Genomic DNA, 10,656 nt, shown 5'->3' with positions numbered 1-10,656 from the left:
CGAAAATTACTCACTACTTATTGTCAAACCTATGACTGCCTTTACTTACTCTACGTTCAAGCATCAAGCCCTCTATTATTTATTGTTGTCTCTAAATAGGTGCAGAACCATAGAATCAGCTAATAATGTGGTATTAGCATGTTGTCTTATTTTTAATTTCTAGATTTAACAGCTTCATTTCTCCATTCTCTGATTCTGTTATTGTCTCATTGCTTAGTATGACCCTTTTGAATCGAGTGTTTATGTCTCTATTGTTTAAATTTTAGTCGACATGCACTACAACAAAAATGATCCACTACAGGAAAATTGTGAATTACATGGGGATATATTTGGGAATTAGTATGAAAATTTGCAGAAAAATAAGTTTCATGCGAATTTTCATACTAATCACTAGGAAAATGCCCATGTAATTTACAGTGTTTTTGCGGTGATCATTAGCGCAATTAATTCTCAATTGCCGCTAAATATGTATTTTTAGCGGCAATTGACACTCTTTGTACATGTCCCTAAAGCCTTTAGCGACATTGGTTCTAATGACACTTAGCTAATGCCAGTAAAAACTTTATCACTCTTTATTAATGTCAATATTTAATGCTGCTAAAAGTTATTTTTGTTATAGTGATGTTTGACTTAGTATTGACTTTTACTTAATTATTAATGTCCCGTATTTGGATTAATACCAGTAGAGGTGAATATACTATTATTTCTAACTTCTCTTTGTGGTAATTTGCTCAACTCTTTCTCATCTAATTCGCCTTTAATTTAAAAGCAGCTTGTTGTCTGTTCACTCGAATTTTGTTTAAATTTTGTAGTCGATCGACACCTGTGTTTAGTCCCAAAATGGTGACTCATGGTTTTATGTTTGGAAGTAATCGATTATCATCTTTAAGATGCATGTCATAATTCGGCATGTTTGTTTAAATGATGTTCTTAGTCCCTGACCGGATCATGTCTAGCCTCTCTTCCTTTGTTTCCAATTCTAATTAAGAAAAATGTTTGTTTAGTGTTAAGTTTGGTCATACCATGAGTAGCTGACATGATAAGTTAAATATTGCTTTCCCTATGTCTTTATCTCCTTATCAGAATGCTAAAACTCTTTCCCTATGTCTTCTTTTGATTATTTTAAAGGAAATGATTATATGAACTTAATTGTGTATGTTGATTATTAGCAGTAGCATAAACGGTTAGAAATTTCATGTGTCACAATAGCTTAAATTGACTCTTACATGTCTCTTTAATTTTTATGATGCATGTGAACTGTTGGACTCCATTCGGACTCAAAGTTTCGCCTCCGGAGTCCCAAAAACCTCTATTCGAATCAATCCCTTTAATTTGGAAGAAAGAAAAACTGATATACAGCATAATTACAAGGTTGAAATTAGCTCATACAGGTCTCTAAAAGTCCAAAAGTGGTCGATATACACTAAGAATACATGATATACAGGTTCAAACATTGTAACAAATACAAGGCTGAAAATTAATTAATTTACATTTGTTCGGTTGCTAAAGCGGACTGTATGTATACATTTTGGAGTTGTTTGGTTATGGTATAAGAGTTCATTCTATTCATGTATATGTTAAAAGTTGTAGTATTAGTTTCACAATATTTCGTAGAGATTTTTATTAGGTTAAAAAGTTAACATAACTTGTACCATGTTTGATTCTAAAAGTGGTATAAAAGTTAAAGAAAAATAGCTATACATTTTTTTTTCATGTTATATGGTTATACTTACACAATAAATAGAAAAGTTGCTTATAGACAAATAATCCTTTTTTTTTTAAATTTTATTTAATATAAATAAGTATTAAATAGGAAAATCATTACATTCCTAATTATTTATATCCCGCGTGTTTTACGTTATCTTTTCACATGTTTATCAATTATCATTAACAATATTTTTTTTTTCATCAACATCATTGTACCACATATTTTCTGATTTTCTTCCTCATATTCCTTCCAATTCAAAATCTTTTGCATTATTTTAGGAGCAATATTTGTGATTTGTATCTATCAAGTAATTTTTAATTACGTTTTTATTTCATTCTTTTGAATATTATATTTCTATGCATCTATATTTTCTTCTATTTTTTACGGGGTTTTGATTGAAAAATTTATTTTTTCATTAAAATGGCTGAAATTTGTATTTCGAAGAGGGTAACAAGAGATATACATTGATTTGATAAATTATTGAATGAACTACCATTTTTTGATTTGTGTATTACTCAACAACAAATCAAAGTTTCAAGTAAGGCTCTATTGCTACAATAATGGAGAAAAAACAAAAAAGGCTAATAATCCTATGCTTTTCAATTTACTTGAAGAATCCGAACATGTAAAAAGGTTCAAAACCTTTAAAACTGAAACTTAATCTTGAAAAAAAAAGGAGAACTTAACAATATTGATTCTAAGTGAGAATGAAAAAAGAGTAATTCAACAGAACCTGAGGCAAATGAGATTAAGAGTTGTTTGCTTTAGTTTTAGTTTAATACGTGTCATATATATGCTTACATATTTGTATTGTGTGACATTGTCATTATGGCTTTTCCTCTTATATTAAAACTAGGGAATTTGGCCGCGCTTCGCGCGGTCTTTAAAATAAATATTAAAGGATTACTTTTTTTCAATCAATTATATAGCTCTTTTTATTTTCAAGCGTAATATTATCACTTTATTTTTTTTACTTATATATTAATAATGAATATCGTTTTGAGATGACGATCGAAATGAAACTTAACAAATTTAACATCTATAATCTATTGAATGAGGGATAGTACATTATTAATCAATATGTCAAATGTCAATATATATTTTCTTAGTAATTTTTTTGTTTGGACAGGTAGTTAATATGTCACTTTCTACATTTTATTGGAATATCAATGAGTTTGAATCTTTATATTACAACATATACTCCGATGTACTTTTTTTCTTGAATATATAAGAATTATATTATAAAGTAATTGAAAAATACTAATAAAATACACTCTACACGTCTTATTATTCTTTTTCATATTGATATGATAAAACTCCTTTGCATATTTCATTTTTCAATCGTTTTTGTTCCTTTTTCAAATATACAATTTAAATTTGTATGATTTTTGCATGAATCACATCTATTGGTATTTTAGATTCTTTAGTTGCATTTATATCAAAGATAATTGTTATCATTTGTCAAATTCGTTTTTTAAGAATGTTATCCAAAATGTTATGCTATTATTAAGGTTCAATATATTCAACCTCGAATGAGAATATGTTTTTTTAAAAAAAATTATTAACTCGTTTACTATATTTTAATCTATATCTTTTATATGAAATATAAAGATAAATAGATTCTTATAAACTACGTAAAAATATTTGATAGATAATAAACCTCTTTACATATTATGTGTATAGAATAATAAAATTCAAAAGTTAATTAAATTGAATACTCTGATAATATATTTTCATTTGAAATATACTTCTTGCATTCTCAAATCAATGATTGCACCTCTTTCTATATAAAATTAATACATGAACACCCTAACATATATACTCATTACTTAGTATATTAAAATAATTTAAAATTTTAATCTTAATTTTGTGTTTATTTAATCATACTCATATGAAAAGTTTTTATGTACAAAATTTTGTGTTTTATTTTTAAAAAATATATTAAAAATCAAATCAACTTATTTAGTCATTTGTATTCATCTTTTATTTAAAGATTTTAAAAGCTACATATTTAACAAAAATAAATTAATTTATCAAATGCATGAATAAATTTTTGGCATATATGTTTGTCCTATTTTTTAATTTCATAAAATGTATATTAAATATTTATATTCATTATTTTATTTATTTTGATCTATATTTAATTATACTTCAAAAGAGTTACAAAATATGATTTTCATAGTATATAAAATACAAGTATTCAATATTACAAAATATTTGCATGGAGAGCAATTAACATATAAGTAAACCAAAGTAAAAAGAAAACAGTTTTGACTAAATAATTTACAAAATCTTCAATTATGGGATCAATATTTTCATTTATTAGATTTTGTTTTTCAATTACTTCTAATAAAATGTGAAATAAAAAATATATAAACTAAAGTGGGATTAAAAAAACAATAAATAAAATAACAAAAACATGATTCATCAAATTATACTATTTTTTTTTCAATTGTTATTTTTTATTTTGGCAAATAAATTAAATATCTTCTATATATATATATATATATATATATATATANCCCTAAGGGAGTTGAGTGTTATAGAGCAAAACCTGGAGGGAGGTCTTTGAAATTATCTCTAATTTTATTTGTGGATTTGATTAAAAAGTAGTAACATTAGCATCAAATAATATTATTTTTTTGATATTTATGATAATATTTTAAAATTATGATTTATAACTTAATTTAATAATTATTTTAAAAAAATATAATTTTTTAAAAAGTGGGTTGACCCGACAAGCCTGTAGCCCACATACTTGTGGGTTGAACCGGCCGTTTTTTGACCCACGCTAAAAAATGAACTAGCCCAACTTAATTTGTAAAATTTCAAAGCCTCTATGGATAGCCCGGATGGGATGAGGTAGCCCATATTGACAGCTCTAATCCTTATTAGTAACAATTGCTCAATAACAAGGAAAGATGGTCCAATTATGTCACATAATTTTTTGCTACATATGATTAATTTAATGAAAATAAAACATGGCAATATGCTTTTGAATTTCATCGGTCATTCAACTTGTAAGCAATGTTATAAAAAATGGAGGTACTAGGGGCGGAGCTAATAAGGGTTTAAGGAGTTCGTCTGTATTTTTTTGGCAGAAATTTACTATTTATAATTGTTACTTTTTCATATTTTAAAATTCATTAATAAAAATTCTTACTCTCCATGCCACTGCGTTTTTTCATAGATTTTTATTTTTAAAGATATTTTCATAAATCTATATAATAGAAATAAATACTAAAAAAGATAATATTGCATTAAAATTATTAGAACTTCAAAAACATTTTATATGAGTGGAAATGACTAAAAAAAAGTAATTGAAATTGGTTCATCTAAAAACAAACTAATTAAAATTTGAAACAAATTGAGAAGAAATTTATAAACTTGCTTAAAAATTTTGAGGATTCATTGTTGTACTACATATATATATTTTGCATCTTTTCATCTTCAACAACAACAACAATGAATGAAATAATCAATTTTTTGTTCAAAATGAAGAAATAAAATAAAAGAGAACAAAATAATATTAGTTGAAATCAAAATAGTACAACAATGAATCTTCAAAATGTTTGAAAATCAATCAAACTTTTATACTATTACAACTCTCTATGCATGAATCTCCAAGATAATTAAGTTTCTTTCTTCATTTTGTTGAACTTGTACCAAATAATGTGATGAATCTTTCAAGAATATACCAATGATTTTCATCAAAGTGAAGATCATATCGTGACATCATCTTTTCTATGTCTTCTTTTTTGATTACTTAACTACATGATTGATGAAGAAAAAGATGAAGAAAATAAAATTAAAAGATTATACTACTAAAAAGAAAGAATGAAAAAATGGAATTGAACATGCAACATCTCCATAGATGATTGATATTTATAGATAAAATAATTCATAAAAATGGTTAAAAGGGAATAGAAAAGACATGCTATTTAAGTAGAGAATGTCAATAGATGGGGAGTTTTTTGTAACTCATTCCATATGATTACAATATTAAATATGATTGAATTTTATAATTAATAAAAAAATATTTTATGAAAAGAATAAAAAAAAAGACAAAAACAAAAAGAAGAAACAAATGGAAGCCATATAGAGGTGCCACATCAGCGGTTTTGGATTCAGATTTATATATATATATTGATAGTTAAATAAATTAAATTCGTATGTATATACGGTAAAAAATGAGTACATGAAGAACATGAGCAAAAAGAGATTGAAGGTTGTCTAACTGTCAATTGCGTATATAGTAGAATATTCATATGCATATATACTTGTAATGTAATATTTGACAAAGTTGAAGTGGTAATTTGTGAACACATATCTATCTATCTATCTATCTACCTATCTACCTATCTACCTACCTACCTATCTACCTATCTACCTATCTATCTATCTATCTAATTTGTGAACACATATCTAACTATCTACCTATCTACCTATCTACCTACCTATACCTACCTACCTACCTACCTATCTATAGTACTGAAGGACTGTAAGGGAAAAGAGATTGAGATTTGTGTAATTATCAATTATGTACACAGTAGAATATTTATATACATAAATATTGGCATTGTTATATAAACGCAAGTTGAAATGCTGATTTGTGAATACAATTATATCTGAATATATAAGTATTCTATCCAATTTACAAGATTGATTAAGGAATACAAGTAAAGTTGAATATATTAACAATGTATTTTTATAATAAAATACTTGAGTTAACACCGAATGTCAAATATTACAAGAAAAAATTGACCAAAAGAGATTGACATTTGTTGGTTTTTTCAAATTTTTATATAGTTGACTACTTATAGAGTTTGATATCCACACATAGTATTAATTTTCATTTTTCTTGCTTTTGAATTGTCCAATGTATCCATCTTATGTTTAACAACAATGTATTTTTATGTATACTATACTAGTTTCTGAGGACGTGCTTCGCACGTGTGTTCCATGTGAATTTTTATAGATACGTTAGAATGACTAAAGTTAAATGGAAATATATATGTAAATTTAATGAATAATAAAATGTAACAATTACAAAATAAGAATAAAACTTACGCAATATAACATTCATAAAAAACTAAATAAAGAAGTATAATGGAGAACAAAAAAGATAAAAAGAAACAGATTTAAGAAAAAATATAATGTAGACATGAAAAAATCAGTACATAACTCGCTGAATTCTTATCGACTCCTTCCATATCCTATCAAAATTCAAGAGGCTTCTTCATCTACTTTAACTATAGAATAAAAATGATAGCCTAATAATCTTGGTAGGAGTTTCATGACATAAAGAAGTTGAATTTATATAGATAGAATAAAAGGAATATCAAAAGAAATCTTAAAGTTTTAGTTTAAAGAAGGTTATGAATATGAAAAGATGATAGTTATGAATATTAAGACTATAAAAGTGAATAAGTAATTAACAAATAATAATAAATAAATGAAGAATATGAAAAAGAAAATTAAAATTAGCAAACCATGTAGAAAGAACAACTAAACTTCTTATCACGTAATAAGCGTTAATAAATTTAAATTTGTGAAGATAGAGTCATTCTTTAATAATAGTCAAGAGGACAGTATCAATGTGTGTCTCCATTTTGCAGATTTACAACCTTTAAATTATTGAATTTCGTTATTTATCATTAAGGATAATACTTTATCCACATGAATTATATTATTCATGAGAGGGGTTAAGGAAAAATTATGAGAAGAGGAAAAATATAGCAATTTAGGTAGAGACCATTTTAAAAAAAAATTATAATTATTATATACATATAGATTATAAATGATAAATATTAATTAATTAGATATTTAATTAGAAATTAATCTTAAGAAGTCTAAAAGTCATTAACATTTTAATTAAATTTATACAATCCAATATTTAAATATTTCATAACAATTTAATTTATAGAAGGGGTAAAATAGTAATTCAACTTTTAACTTTTTTTGGTTCATGCTTTTAGTAATATATGATTGGTGTATTTATTTTTAGGGAAATTTTTTTAAAACATCAATATTTTAGCTTTTAGTGGAACTCCTTAGCAACAATTTCATTATATATTAAAAATGTCATTATTTTAGTTTGTTAAGGGATTAGTTATCTATTTACTTTATTTTAATTATTAATTTAAAATAATACAAATAATTAATAACAGAAAAAATTATGGAAAAAAAAATTCAAAAAAGGTAAAAAAGATTTTAAAAACAAATTAATTTCGCTTTGAAAAGAGCATAAATAGTCTTCTTTTTGTCGAGTGCTTTTTTGGATTTCTTTTTAAGAACATAAAAAATTTTAATCAAAATAATTTAGTTTGTCTTCCGAATAATTCATCTGTTAACTTTCAAAGCTTCTTCATGTTGAATACGACATATATTTGAGACATAATTTTTCAAAATTGATGACTAAAAATTTGTCGCATCTAGTGAATAATTGAAAAACAATCAAGTATTTTTTTGATTTTTTTATTTGTTTGGATGAGATATTCATTTTTTATGTAGAGTAGAAGAGTGTTTTTTCTTTCTAATTAAATTAGTGAAATCTTTGTATGTATTGCGATTTATAGCTTTTTACTGATATCTTGTATCCAATTATGATGTATAACAAATGAATTCTTTTTTAGTTTAGCAGCTGTTTTTTCTGTTTGAATGAATACAATAATTTGTATCCCATTATGTTAATATAACTAATCGATCATGAACTATATGTTGAATACAACAATATATGAATACAAAAGTGAGATGAAAATACAAAGTTATAAATACTAAGTGAGATTGAATATAAAGTTGTGAATACAAAAAGAAATACTTTCTTCATTTGAAATGCAAAGTGAATTTGAAAGGTAAAATACCAACTAATCGATCATGATCTATATGTTGAATACAACAATATATGAATACAAAAATGAGATGAGTATACAAAGTTATAAATACAAAGTAAGTGAATATAAATTTATGAATACAAAAGAAATACTCTCTTCATTTGAAATACAAAGTGACTTTGAAAGGTAAAGTAGGCACATAAACTACAAAATTGATTGGTATACAATTAGGTAGACTACAAAACAAAAGAGAAATACAAACTTGTTCACATATAAATTGAGATTGAAATGCAGAATGAATACCCAATAAAATATAAATTTGATAGCATACAGTTAGGAAGTATACAGATTAAGAAGGAAATATAAACATGTTGATATACTAATTGAGATTGAAATACAATGTAAAAATAAAAAATATAAATCTTTTTTGATATATAGACAGAATGAACGCACAAATAAACTGTTGACTCATACATTGTAGACATACATATGTTTTCCCCGAATCTAAAATCCTAAAAGCAAAGACAAATATATTAAAAATCAAACAAAATAAACATATCAATGGAATTTGTAGATTCTAATAAATCTAAAATATTATAACTAAATCATAAAAGAATCAAAAAAAATTATTTAATTGACTAATAACCTGAGATATATAAATACTAGATGAATATGTAAACAAACTTGCATAAAAATAAAAAATGCTAACGAAAAATCTGTAATATGTACAATGCAAAATATAAATCATAAACAGTGACTTTGAAATCCGTAATACATAGAATCAGAAATACATACCATAATCGGTGATCTTAAACATCAAATAAAAATAAATCTAAATAAATAATGGAAATTACCTTGCCAATCGAGAAATCAACTAATTAATAAAGAGATTTCGTTCAACGATGAGAAAGTTTCTTGAATTAATATATATATTTTGATGAACAATTTGTGAGCACCTTCAAGAGATCTAGAAACGTGAAAAAAGGGCTTACTCATGAAAGGTGGGGGTAGAAACGTGAAAGATGAAGAAGAAAGTTTATTGGGTATTAGATTAATCGGGAGGAGTGAAATTCCAAAAAAAAAAGGAGCAAGAATCCATCAAACTCTATTAAGAAAGAAAACAAAGAAATGTTGATGATTGGTAATAGTTACTCTGTAAACTGTTTTAATGGTGGATTCTTTCAATTTGCTTCACTGCTATTGTAAAAGGTAAAAGATATGGTAATTTCATTTAGTAAGGAAAGAGAATCATAAAGTAATACATAAAATAAAAGTAGAAACCTAATTACCTTATATTACTATGTTTGATATTTATATTTTTATAAAATAAAAAATATTTATAATAAAAAAGAAACTTGCCTTATGTAAAAAAGTGTACATTGATGGTGGATACAATTTAAACTCAAATCTGAATATATATTATTTTTTAAAATATTGTCATTCTGATATTTTAAATAACTATTTTAAAGTGTTGTTATTTTGACTAAATATGTTAGATTTTATGACTTAATTTCTAATTTATCCTTATTTTTATTTAACAGTGATGTATCCATTTTTTAAAAATTATTGTGATCTTTTGTTAAAAATTATATACTTTACATTGGTTGATATATTAATACATTAAATTTTAATAAATACCTTAGATATATTAAAATTTTAAATTTTATATGCTAATTGTGCAAAATATATTATTCACTTACAGGAAATTAAATTCGATGTGTTAGGTCGTCTGATTGGAGCACCACATATTTAAATATACGAAAATCATAACACAGTTTATAATTTAAAAGAGAAGCTTTCACATGTGTAATTTAATAAATTTAAGAATATTTTGGTGTGTATTCTCGTATGCATGAGTGTTGTGTTCAAAATCAAATCTTTAGGTGCTTAATGATTTGCGAATTGAAGGATATTTATTAGATACTTTGTTCATTCGTATAAATCAGATCATATTTATTAACATTCATTCACAAAGGCAATAATTTGTTCACATACAGTAACTCAAGTTAAGTAAACAAATTTACGAGTACATTTGTGACGCCTCAATAAGAAATATGAAGACAACAAGAAAATGGAATATGATGTACCAATATTTCCATTAAACTAATTAGAATA

Source organism: Solanum pennellii, chromosome 10 (assembly GCF_001406875.1).
Source record: "Solanum pennellii chromosome 10, SPENNV200".
NCBI classification, from domain to species: Eukaryota; Viridiplantae; Streptophyta; class Magnoliopsida; order Solanales; family Solanaceae; genus Solanum; species Solanum pennellii.
The sequence above is the reverse complement of the archived record's forward strand: the minus strand, read 5'-3'. Positions refer to the sequence as shown.